Source organism: Heliangelus exortis, chromosome 3, assembly GCF_036169615.1.
Source record: "Heliangelus exortis chromosome 3, bHelExo1.hap1, whole genome shotgun sequence".
Taxonomy (NCBI): domain Eukaryota; kingdom Metazoa; phylum Chordata; class Aves; order Apodiformes; family Trochilidae; genus Heliangelus; species Heliangelus exortis.
The window spans coordinates 31,788,402-31,801,090 of record NC_092424.1 but is presented as its reverse complement, the minus strand read 5'-3'; positions in this window follow the sequence as shown (position 1 = coordinate 31,801,090).

Sequence of the window (12,689 nt, the reverse complement as noted above, 5' to 3'; positions counted from 1 at the left end):
ATGGCAAGGCATGAAAGGCAAGATTATCAGGGATAAATGTGCTTTAGGGTCTCTTGTCTGATATTCATAGATTCAGGCTGATGGTGCAGACTTAATTGCAGGGACTACCTTTGAGTGTAAAAAATTTATTTTTAACATATTGTAGCACTGTTTCTTGCAACACTGCATTGTCAGAAAAGGTGGACCTCTGCCTCAGCACAAGATCAACAGCCCCATCACACTGGCCAGATGGCTCCTCTGGAGTCAAGGAGCTTCACGCAGCTCAAAATGCAAGCAGGGGCCCGATCTCCGCATCAGCTGAGGTGGGTGAGTTTTGAGCTGTGAATGTTTATTGTGTCCAGTCACATGAAAACTCCATAAGAAAGCTGAGCTGACACCATTTGGGGTTATTACATTCATTTGGGTATTTCCCCTCTCTTTCCTTGGAAGGTGACCACACAAAGGCTGTCTTCAGTGCTTCTTGCATAAGAAATATCACTGTAGACTCTTTGTTTGATTTTCAATGGCCTTTTCTTTAAATATATTTCATGAAGCACCAGATTTATTCACAGGGCTAATAATGAGTACGGAATTCTGTAGTTTTGGATTGTTTTGGATTATTAATATCCTAAGAGTGGAATATGATCTGGGGAATGAACTTGCTTTGAATTAGGTCCTTGGGAAAAAAAGTGCTTAACAGAGGGAGAAGTCAGCTGGAAAGTAAAGGGAACAAAAATTGACCTTTCTTGACAAGCTGTCTGAATATTGCTGGCTTTCTCATGTCTTCATGCTGTGAGTAATGTAAGGAATGTCAGCAAGCTCTGATATTAGGAATAAAAAAAAAAAACTTCACACAAGCAGTTTCCTCTGTCCACTTTTAGTTTGCTCATTGTTTTTTTTTTTTTTTTTTTCTCCTGACAAGAAAGCATTTATGGAGATAGTTCCCACATGGAATACTCCCCCACATGTCTGTCAGTGCTGCCGAGTCACTGACATAACATCCCCCTGCTCCTAAGAGATCCATGAACACTTGCTGATATGCCTTTGCTAGGCTTCTCATATCTTATTAAAAGTATAGTTTCATTTAACTCACAGAGCAAGGGCTTAGCAGCAGATTACGAAAGCCATCAAAAGCCTTCAGCTGACCACAGGTGAATTTTTTAGCATCTCCTGCCATCTTGTGGGATTAAGGAGAACATTCACATTGTTTATTAATATCTGAAACGTCAAAACTTTCCTTCTGCATTACCTGTGCATTACCAGCACACAAGACAGTAAGCATGACATTGCACCCTCTTCTGTGGGAAGTTTTTAGGGACTTTCTACTGAGAGTGCTTTAAACCTCTCCCAGTATGCTTGTGGCTGGACTGGCCACTCATTATCTAGTCATTATTGGAAGAAGGGAACAAAGTATGTGGGGAGCCACCCTGGGGGATGTCCATGGTGCCAGCTGAAGTAAACCTACAACACTATCACCTCTATATCCTTGGTTCAAAGCCAAGGGCTCCTGTGTGTGACTCTTCAGCCTTGTGAGGAGCAGGCTTAAAGGAGACCGTATTACGATGTTCCAGCACTTAAAGGGGGGCTACAAAAAAGGAGATTCCCTATTTACAAGGAGTCACATGTACAAGACAAGAGGTGATAGGCACAGGTTGTTCCTGGGGAGATTCTGACTGAACACAAGAGGAAAATTTTTTACTGTTAGAAAATGGAATGCTCAGTTAGAACATTACAGTCACATATAACAAATAGAGGAGGGAGCAAGCAAGGTACTTCAGATACAAGAAGGATCATGTGTTTCCCCAGATAAGGGAAATCCTCCTTCCTGTATCAAAGAAGCCTTCGCATTTGAATCCCATCTGAGAAATGTGTGGTTCACTGATGCCTCTTCAAGGAGAGAGGAAAAAAACTTGGAAATACTGTTCTGGAGAACAAATTATAACAGAAGGAGAAGGGAATGCACAAGCAGGGGAATTAATAGTAGTTTGGAGTGCGATAATATGGAATGCAGACAGTACTGAGCCAATATACATTTACAGACTCATATGCTGTATTCAAAGGATGCATAGAGTGGATTCCCTTTTGGGAACAGAACCAGTGGGAAGTAAAGAGTGCCTGTGTGGCAAAGAGATAAATGGGAAGAGATACTAGATGTGGCTAAATGAACATCCATATTGGTTGGATGGGTAGCTGCCCACCAGCGGAGGGATCATCCAGCCTACATTCTGAATAATCAAGTAGACCCTTTCACCCATTTAGCTCCCTTAGCTGAGGAAGAAGAGAAAGACAAGGAAGAGAAATTGGGTTCTCTCTTAGAGTGGCTACATGTTAAGCATGGCCATTCTGGAGTGAAAGATTTGTTAAGACAAGGTGCAAGCAGAGGACTTGCTGTCACTCGCCGGGCTTGTGAAACGGTCATCTCTGCACGTGGTCTGTGCTGCACTAGATTAGAAAAACACCCTCTACAAGATCCCCCACTTCACTTATGTGAAGGAAAAGGACTTTGGGATACCTGGAAAGTGGACTATATTAGTCCCTCTTGGAAATCAGAAGGGAAACAATATGTATTGGTAGGAGAAGAGGTAGTATCAGGATTAATACAAGCAGAACTTGTAACATGAGCAACAGGAGAAAGTCCAGTAAGAGGACTAAAAATCTGGTTTAGCTTTCTACACAAGCCAAAATCAATTCAATCTAATAATGGTACTCACTTTTCTGCTAGGACAGTCCATCAGTGGGGAAAGACTGAAGAAATTCAGTGGGTATTCCATACTCCCTATTACCCACAAGCAAATGGGATAGTGGAAAGAACAAATGGTCTTCTTAAACGATTCTTAAGACCCCAAGATTCAGGGTGGTCAGACTGACTCTGGGATGCAATGACTAAGGGGAGTAAATGGGTGTCCACAATTTACAGTATTGTGTCCTAAGGCACCAACTATTGTTCCCAAAAATGTTCCTGATGATCCCAGGAATCCTTTCCAGGAGAGCCAGTGCTGGTAGACCTACCAACAGTCGGGCAGGTCCCACTGCTACTAAAGACTCCTATAAATGTGTATGCATGGTGTGAGAGTCTGACCTCACTGATTTGCAGTTGTCTCAAAGGACCAATTTTAAAGTTAATAGCCTTGGCTAGGGTGGAAAACCTGGATGGCCAGAGCTGAGCAGGGGGTGAACCCTCGAAAAGTGATAAGATCTACTGGGTGGAGACTACTCTCCTTTTCTTCAGCCTTCAATGCTGGGTGGTCCCTCCAGGCACGACTGAGTCACCTTGATTGTACTTGCTGAATACCTGGCTAAGGAGGCTGGAACAGAGTGAGGAGTAGTGCTTGGAAGAAGATAAGAACTGATGACTGAGTGGAGACTACTCGCCTTTCCTGAGGGCCAACCTTCAATGCTGGGACGCCCCTGGAGGCACAATTATGCACCTGGCTAAGGTGGCTGGAACAGAGGAGGAGTGGCGCCTGGAAGAAGATAAGAATTGATGACTACACCCTTCTGCAGAAGTTCCCTTCCAGGCAGCCTGTCTTCTAACAAACCTGGCTGAATGACAGCTGCCCCTTCAGAACAAAAGGGACTCAGGGGTATATGGCTGTCCATGCTGTGGCTGACATTGTCTCTTGACCCACCGCCATTTCTGCATTGGACCCTGTCCAGGATCAGCAACATCTTGGAGAAACTCGCTGGACAGCTGGACCCCAGGTGGTGACTCTCTCTCTCTCTCTCATTCTTTCTTCCCACTTTCTTACCCTTTTTCTCCACTTTTCTCTCTCATTCTTTCTTCCCACTTTCTTCCCACTTTTCTCTCTCTCTTATATCTTCTTTTCCTCTCTCCCTCTTTTGCCTGGCTCTGTATTTTTTCCTGTGCCAATTGTCAAATAAAATCTGCTTGCACCCGACCCTTCAATGGTTGGACTTTTTTTCGCAGATCCAAAACAAAAATAAATTTTAATGTTACCTTGGACCGTCACATTTGGTGTAGTCAGCAGGATACTGCGAAACAAAGGGGGTGCAGCTGCTGAGCGACTTGTAACAGGGGATTGAAAAGCTTAACCCAGCCATACCTGGGCTCCTCACAAGAGTGAAGGATCTTAGAAAGCAAGGAGGTTTTGCCCGGTCTTCCGCAAGCTGTTCTCCAGCATCAAGTTAATGTTCTAGTGTAAGAGAAGGGGATAAAGCCACTGTGGGTCTGTTTTCCTTGGTGCGTGTGTGTATGGTGGTGAAGTTGTCCTGAATCTGTCTGGGTGCAGGTAGTCGTAGACGACTGTTACCGGCAATTGGGCCGGGGTCACCGGGTTACTGAAATTGTGCTGACAATTTCTTACTATTTGTTAAAAACGCTGACTCGATGTTTCAGCAGTAAAACTTTTTATTGAGAACATGAGAGCTATATAAGTAAAGCAGCACGCTGGGCGACCGAGGAGACACAGCTCCAGCAATCGGCTCACACTTTCAATAATGTAAAACCGGCCGTTTTATACTTTTCATAAACCCCTTCCCCTCAGTTTCCCATCAGTTTATCGTTGGTTCCCATCCCGCGGGCTCCCCCAGCATTGGTTCCCGCCTCGCGGGCTTCGCTCTGTTGCCGAGGGGAACGGTTTCATGTTTCGCGGGCTTCCTTCTGTTACTGAGGGGAATGGTCACGTGACGTCCCTGTTTCGCGGGCCCCCGCGGTCAGCCCCTCCTCCTGTTTTTCTGACCTCTCTTCCCCACAAGCACGTCCAAACATACACCCCAAACAAACAGCCCAAGCAAACATTATTAAACTGAAAGATACACTCAACAAAACAATAAACTACAATTTTAAACCCCTATTCTTCACACTATTCATAGAATCATAGAATCATAGAATTGGCCGGGTTGGAAGGGACCTCAGAGATCATCAAGTCCAACCCTTGACCCACCGGTGCGGTTGCTAGACCATGGCACTGAGTGCCACATCCAGTCTCTTTTTAAATGTCTCTAGGGATGGAGAATCCACCACCTCACCGGGCAGTCCATTCCATTGCCTGATCACCCTCTCCGTAAAAAAATTCTTTCTGATATCCAGCCTAAATCTCCCCTGGCACAACTTAAGATTGTGTCCTCTTGTCTTGTTGAAAGTCGTCTGGGAAAAGAGACCAACCCCCCCCTGGCTACACCCTCCTTTCAGGGAGTTGTAGAGAGTGATGAGGTCTCCCCTGAGCCTCCTCTTCTCCAGGCTGAACAGCCCCAGCTCCCTCAGCCTCTCCTCATAGGATCTGTGCTCGAGTCCCTTCACCAGCCTGGTTGCCCTCCTTTGGACCTGTTCCAGGACCTCGATATCCTTCCTGAACTGAGGGGCCCAGAACTGGACACATTATTCCTATGAACACTATTCCTATTAACACACTATTCCTATTAACCTGTCCTTTGTGTTTAATATGACCAGGGCAACACGCCCTGTCCATCTGCCAAAACTATGGATCCATGATCTTTATGATGCCAGGATACAGTGAACTAAAATTTCAAGTGTTGAAGAAGTGCATGAGGTATGGAGGCCTATAAGGAAATTGCTCCTCAATCCCACCCTAGTTATCCAAACATGTAAAACTGATATTCCAGCATTTGATGTGACCATTTCATCAAACCTAATGTGGGCCTGGTCATGTAATGCAACACTGAAAGCCTCTAAATTTAATCCATTAAATTTTATTTTTTTTTTTAATTAAAAATATAAAGATTAGAAGACAGTAACAGGGAAAGAAGAGGCTAAATAAAGCTTTTTGCCTTCAGCTGTACTCTGGGGCAGTGCATGGGTCCTGCTGCAGGTGAGCTGTGTTAGTAACTAATTTGAGTGCACCTGTATATAGTTAATAAATGCAGAGGAAAGGGAGAGAAAAAACTGTTAAGGGGCTGAGTGCTTCTCTAGTACCTTAATGTTTTGGGGGGATGAGCTGTAGTCCTGCAGAGGGTGGGATGGTCAGGCTGGCTGTGAGGAATAGCAACTACTATAGCTGTGATGGCTCCTGCTGGTGGCCTGGGCAGTGTGACCGTTCTCTGCTCCCGGATTTTATCTTCTGGCAACTCTCTGAAGTGCCTCAGTTTGGCGATTCCTGCTAGTGAGTAAGTAAAATGACCACTTGGTCCTGGCTGCCTGTTGTAACTTTTTCATCCTTTGATTGCTAAGTTCAGCTGAGAGAAACTTGCTTATCTATTGTACCCCCATAACTTCTGTGGATAGTCTGGAAATCTCAGTGTTACTTATTAAAATCTTATCTGGTGACTTTAATATTAATGTCATGTTCCACTCACCTATAGAAATGTGCGATACACCTTTTTGATAGACTGCTGTAAGTAACACAGGACAAACTGATCCCCAAGGGGTGCAACTAGAAAGTGAAAGAGTGACGTTAAAAATTCCTTGTGCTTAATTGATTCAAACTGGATTCTTATGATAGTGGTCCTAGAGAAAGAACGGTCATTTCTGGCTTAAACAAATAGCAGTAAGCCCACCAAATTGTTAGCAGTTCTCTTGTCTGACTCACTTGAACACTTTAAAATGAAGGGGGAATTATGTCTGCAACAACAGAGTATCCTGGAACTTCAGGATATTCTTAAGTTCTTTGATCTTAAATCTTTTCCAGGCAACTCTCAGCAAGACAAGAGGGCATGATCTCAAGTTGTGCTGGGGGAGGTTTAGGTTGGACATTAGAAAGAATTTCTTTACTGAGAGGGTGATCAAGCATTGGAATGGGCTGCCCTGGGAAGTGGTGGATTCTCCGTCCCTGGAGATATTTAAAAAGAGACTGGATGTGGCACTCAGTGCCATGGTCTGGTAACTGCAGCGGTAGTGGATCAAGGGTTGGACTTGATGATCTCTGAGGTCCCTTCCAACCCAGCCAATTCTATGATTCTATGGGGTAAAAGTACCATCCCAACAAGTTGAAAGGGTGACTTTTTAGGGCAAGTGGAGAGCACAGTCTGTAAGCTATACATAAAATTCTTTCAGACAGCTAAGTATGATCTTGTTTTGCAGTATAGTTTGAAATCCAGCTTTTGCATAACAAAGAAGTCTGGGCTGTTCTTTTGAATCAATTTTTCCGACTAGCCTTGGTGAACAGGCCAGTATGATGAAAGGCTGCCCTGCTGGATGTATTTGGTGTGTAAGCTACTCTTCAAGACTGTCTTTTTCAAGCTTACAGGGAAAGTAACTTGGGATTCAGGTGAAGTTGGGTTTGAAAGTGAATTGGCAGGGTATTAGAATGTTGCAGGGGTGAAAATATGCTTGCACATGTTTTGGTGTTGCAAAACTAACAAACGGAGAAACAAAGTGTAGGACAAAGAAATTGCTTTTGAAAGGTAGGTTGCCTGTGGGGACAGGAGATTAAATGGCTCAATTTAATGCAGTGTTTAGCTAACGTGTCCAGGAAACTGTAGGAGTGACACTTGAACTTGCCAAGGTGTGACAAGATTTTAAAAGCTGTGTGGTTGAATAGACTTCCTTTCTGAACCTAACTAAGAAAAGATTTTTCATGAGATGAAATCATTAGATTGTGAAAATATAAAAAAAATTAGGCATTAGGAAAAATATTCTTTCCTGTGAGTGTGGTGAGGTGCTGGCACAGGTTGCCCAATAAGTTGTGGTTGCCCTCTCCCTGGAAGCATTCAAGGTCAGGATGGATGGGGCCCGGATGAGCAACCTGATCTAGTGGGAGGTGTCCCTGCCCATGCAAGGCACTTGGAACTGGATGATCTTTAAGGTCCCTTCCAACCCAAACCATTCTATAATTCAGTGCAAGCTGCATTCTCTTTTGGAAGGCACTGTATGGCGCTTCCCCGTTTCACTCATCACTGACCCAAGAAACATAACGCTCTGCACAGAAGTAGAGCATTTGCGTATCTCCCCACATGTGAGTTGCGAGCTGCTCCGAGGCAGCGCTGCCGTGCGGCGGGGCCCATCCCGCCTCTTCCCGCCTCTCTCTGCCCCAAGGGGAAGGAACGAGAGCGGCGAGCGCCGTGACACGCGCCCAGGCAGCAGATCTCGCGAGAGCCGCGGGCGAGATCCGGGCGTTGCCAGAGCAACGGCCGCCAACGCCGCCCGTAACGAGGCGCCCCAGGGAGCGCGAGCGACCCGCAGCGGGGCGACCGGAACGGGCAAAGAGGGAGCGGGGCGGCAGTCAGGGCGTGGGGCGGCGATTCGCCCGGGCGGGCGGGCCGGGAGGCGGCATAGACTGCGGGCAGCTCCCTCCCGGAAGACGACTCGGCCGCGGGGTCCGCTCGCCCCCGAAACCGGGACCGAAAAGAACGCGGCGACCCGGCGGGACGGAGCCGCCCCGGAGGCGGGCGGGTGCCGGGCTGCACGGAACGTCTGAGCTCGTCGCTTGTAGCGAGGGAAGCGGTGACGATACCTGTGTGCGCTGCCACCCGGTGAACGATCTGCTCGGCCCGCTGGGAGAACCGGCGGGAGGGGGAGAGGCTGAGGAGTATTTGGGAATGTCAAAGGAAGTGAGATCGGTGGAGCCGCACCCTGCGGGCCTTGAGGCAAAGGCGGGAGGTGGAGGCACCGCCAGGAGCAGAGGACTCCCGGCCCCCGAGTCAGGCAGCAGGAGAGGACTGAACAGAGATGGGGGCGGAGAATGGAAGCGGGACCCTGCTCGGGGCGCAGGCAAATCCCTTCCCGGCCTCCCCCACCATCCCGTTTGCCCCTCCGGGAGATGAGGGGCGCTGGAACTGGAGGAGCTGGCAAATGAGGATGTTGATAAAGGGCCAGCCAGGGAGTTTCCCAGGCAAGCGGCCCCACGCGTTAGGACCGCTCCTGTAAAAAATAAAAGGAGGGTAATTGTCACAGAAGATTCCCTCCCGAGGGGAAGAGCGGGCCCAGTGTGCCAGCCAGACCCATTCCAAGGGAAGTCTGCTGCCTCCCTGGGGCCTGGGTCAGAGGTACAAGGAGGAAACTCCCAGCTCTGGTGCAAACCTCTGATTACTGCCTATTAATGGTCATGCAGGTGAGCAGTGATGAGGTTTCCAAGAGAAGTCCTAGAGGCAATAGTTCAGATCGGATGCGTCTACACCACACATCCTGGGCAGCAAACAGGAAGAGCTGGAAGCCATTGTGCAACAGGAGAGCTATGACATAGTCACCATAACAGAAACATGGTGGGAGAACTCTCATGGATGGAATGCTGCAATGGACAGCTACAAGTTCTTCAGAAAAGATAGGGAAGGAGAGGCAGTGAGGTGGTTCTATATGTTAGGGAGTGTTTTGATTGTCTAGAGCGTGATGATGATACGGATGATAAGGTTGACTGTGGCTAAGGGTGATGAGCAAGGTGAATAAGGAGGATATCCTGTTGGGTGTTTGTTATAGACCACCCAACCAGGATGAGGAGGCAAACAAAAGATTTCACAAGCAGCTGGCAGAAATCCCACAATTGGTAGCCCTTGTTCTGGTGGTGGACTTCAACCTACTGAATGTCTGCTGGAAGTATTATGTAGCAGAGAAGAGACAGAAGAACTTTCTGACACAACTGATAAACAAGCTCTGCCAGAGGAGCTGCCTCGCTTGATCTGCTGTTCACAAACAAGAGAAGGACTGGTGGGACATGTAGTTGTCAGGGGATGTCTTGGGCTTAGTCACCAAGAAATGGTTAATTTGTTGATCCTTAGTAAAGTAAGGAGTGGAGTTGGCAAAGCCTGCACCATGGACTTCTGAAGGGCAGACTTCAGCCTGTTCAGGCCATTGGTTGAGAGAGTGCCTTGGGAGACAGTTCTAAGGGACAATGGAGTCCAGGCAGGCTGGATAGGGACCTTGAGCTGAAAATGGGTGTGGCAAGCTGAAAAAATGCTCAGACATAGAAGGGGGTTGCTCAAGAATCCTAGCAAGCAGAATCTGCAATGCTTTTTGGGTTCCTACTGCACTGGTTTAACTGATGCATCACATGATATATGGTGGGACAGAAGTGCAACTGGTAACTGGAGTGCTTTACTAGAAGAAATTTTCTGGGGATAGAGAAATCACAGATAAGTCTAAATTACTTCTTTCCAAGAATTGCATACATATTGGTAAATGTAGCAAGACTGGGCAAGGCAGATATGTATGTTTCATTTGGGGTTTCCTGTCTAGGAGAGCACAGACCTCAGACATGGAATTCATAAGGCCAAACTTGTGAAAAGGAAGAAGCTCATTTAGGGTCTGCTGCTGTTCTATGCCTGAAAAGCTTGCTGTCATCAAGATGTTTACTTCCAACAAATACCGATATGTTGGACTGCAGGCTTTTTTTTCTTTCTCAAGGTTTCTAAGATGGTCTAGAGTGGCAAGGAAACCAAGGTTAAACCAAAGTTGTTCAGCAGAAACTATCTGACTTCCTCAGGTGAAAGAGGAGAGCAGGTGCCTATTTACTAGCTCTCAAGGGTAAAAACAAGGCACTGTACAGCTTCTATTACTGTTTCTGCTGCTGTCTTTGTCTCTTGAGCTCTTCACTTTGGTTTTGGTCATGACTTGTTGGGAATGTAGTTCTGATAGCTTTGTTAAAGGATGGCAGATAAGAAGGTGAAATATGCCAGTTGCCAGATGATCTACAACAGCTACTCTAAGTGGTAGCTGAATTGCAAAAATGAGAGAATGTGGTTTTCATCTGCAGGATGCTCAGTCTGGAGGAAGCCAGCTGTATTGATCCTAGAATGCAGCAACACTGCTGCAACGAGGAGAACCAACTGCTTTACACCAAGGAGCCATACATAGAGCATTCCACTTGGCAAATGGTAGTCTCTGCTCCAACCAAGTCTCCTGCCTATTTAGTGTAGAAAGAAGGAGGTGCAGAGGAGCAGTATGTAGCCAAGGATTGAGGCCCACTGCCTTCACCCCCAAGGAATCCAAGGGGAGTAGTTATTCAAACTTTGTTCTAATGGTTTCTGAAGTATTATTCTGCCATTTGGATGTACCTGTGGGTTCTTCATTTTGATGATTGTGTTCTCAGCCAGTTTTCTGTGTTTCTAAGTTGCTCTAGGAAGTGTTAGAGGGATGTCTGGATAAGATTAAATGTACGTATGTGATTACTCACATACTGCTACTGAGGTTTCTAAGTACCTGTCTTTTCAATGTGCTGATCAATTCTTTGCATAGTCAGTCATTTGTAGAACACTATGTACTTTCTGTCTGCCCACAATGGACTGGAATGCCTGAGATATACTTGCTTGCAGTGCATTTTTTAGGTTTTCTGGACAGATTTTCTTTTAAACTTCCTTAAGGATCCCCAGCAGAAAGGGGAATGAAATGTCTGTTGAAATGTGCTCTAGCAAAAAAACCCACATCTTAATAAACACAAGTTTTGAAAAACTCAGAAGACATTGCCTTTTGTTGCATTGTAATGGGATAACACAGCCATGGATAAGGCAATTAAATGAGCAAAAAGTCATTCAATCAATATGTCAGGAAGGCTGCATGAAGAGAGAAGTAATACAGTCAGGAAGCTGCTGCATGGAAGTAGGCAACTGAATGGAAGACAAGTGTAAGGAAAGGAAATAATGCTGTCATTTTTCCCTGCAAACAACCTGAATGAGAAAGATAATCAGCCTTCTTCCAGCAGCATGCTCAGGATTTGAGGCAATAGTGATCTGTTGAGGGGTGTGATTCTGATTTTGCAGGAAGTAGCAGATGTTGTGTGGAAGGACTGAACCACATGGCATGTATCCTGAAACAACCTGTTTTTTTAGGAATTGATGATAGTCTGTGAGGATCCACAAGGTTTAGGGGTAGATATTGTACTGCAATACATTTGAAAAACTTGTTGAGAGAAATGACAATCCAAGTCTTATGGTTATTCTGTTGGGAAACAGTGAAATTTTTGTTGGCACAGTTCTGGATGAGTCAAAGTGGATTCTCAGAGTGAAACTCTAAGCTGTATGGAGTAAGAGTCGTGGTCTTCAGACATACATTTTGGAGGATTAAAACTAAAAGCTGAAAGAAATGAGAGAAAAGAAGGAAGTATTAAGATCCATCTGTTCCAGCCTTTCTTTTCTTGCACACGGAAGTTTTTTGAAGCTGAACAGGAAACTCCCAATATCTGGTCATAACTGTGAATGCTGTGACCCCTGCTGGACTTTACGTCTGGAGATGCTTGTGCAGACAGTCCCATTGGACCTGGGTACAGACAGCTCCAAGATCCTTATGAGTTTCCCTCTTGTGGCCCTGGCTGAATGCTGTGAGACCCAAAAGCTGACAGAAGGCTCTTGAAATACAAAGCATGGTATCATAGAAGAGTCCTTGGACATCTCAGTAGTAAAAAGCTCTAGACCTCTTTTTATATCATAACTCCCTTGGTACGTCTTAATCAAAGTATTCTCTTATTTTCTGTGAACGTTGCCTGCGTCTGCTTTTCCAAGTATGGGTTTTGCCCTATTAAAGCTCATGTAATCTGGAGTGATTTCTCCTGTCCCTTGAGGAGAAAGTTCCAGTGCATTGCCATAACTTGGCAACCAGCTATTCTTTCTTGAGATTCTCACTCTTGTGACTCAAAGATTCTTAATTAAAAAGCTGAGATGTGCCATAAACAGATCAGTAGTTTAGTAATTCTGAAGTGTGCACTGATCTTAGCATCCTTTGTATGGAAAGGCTAGAAAAGCTGAATTAGGTCTTGATATTTTTTTCATTGGGAGTCAGAGAAGAGGGAGGGTTTCAAAGTCTTGCCAAGCAACAGTGACAAGTGTTTGCCTTTTCCAGTCTAGGAAATTAATACTGTTAGTTGTTTGAT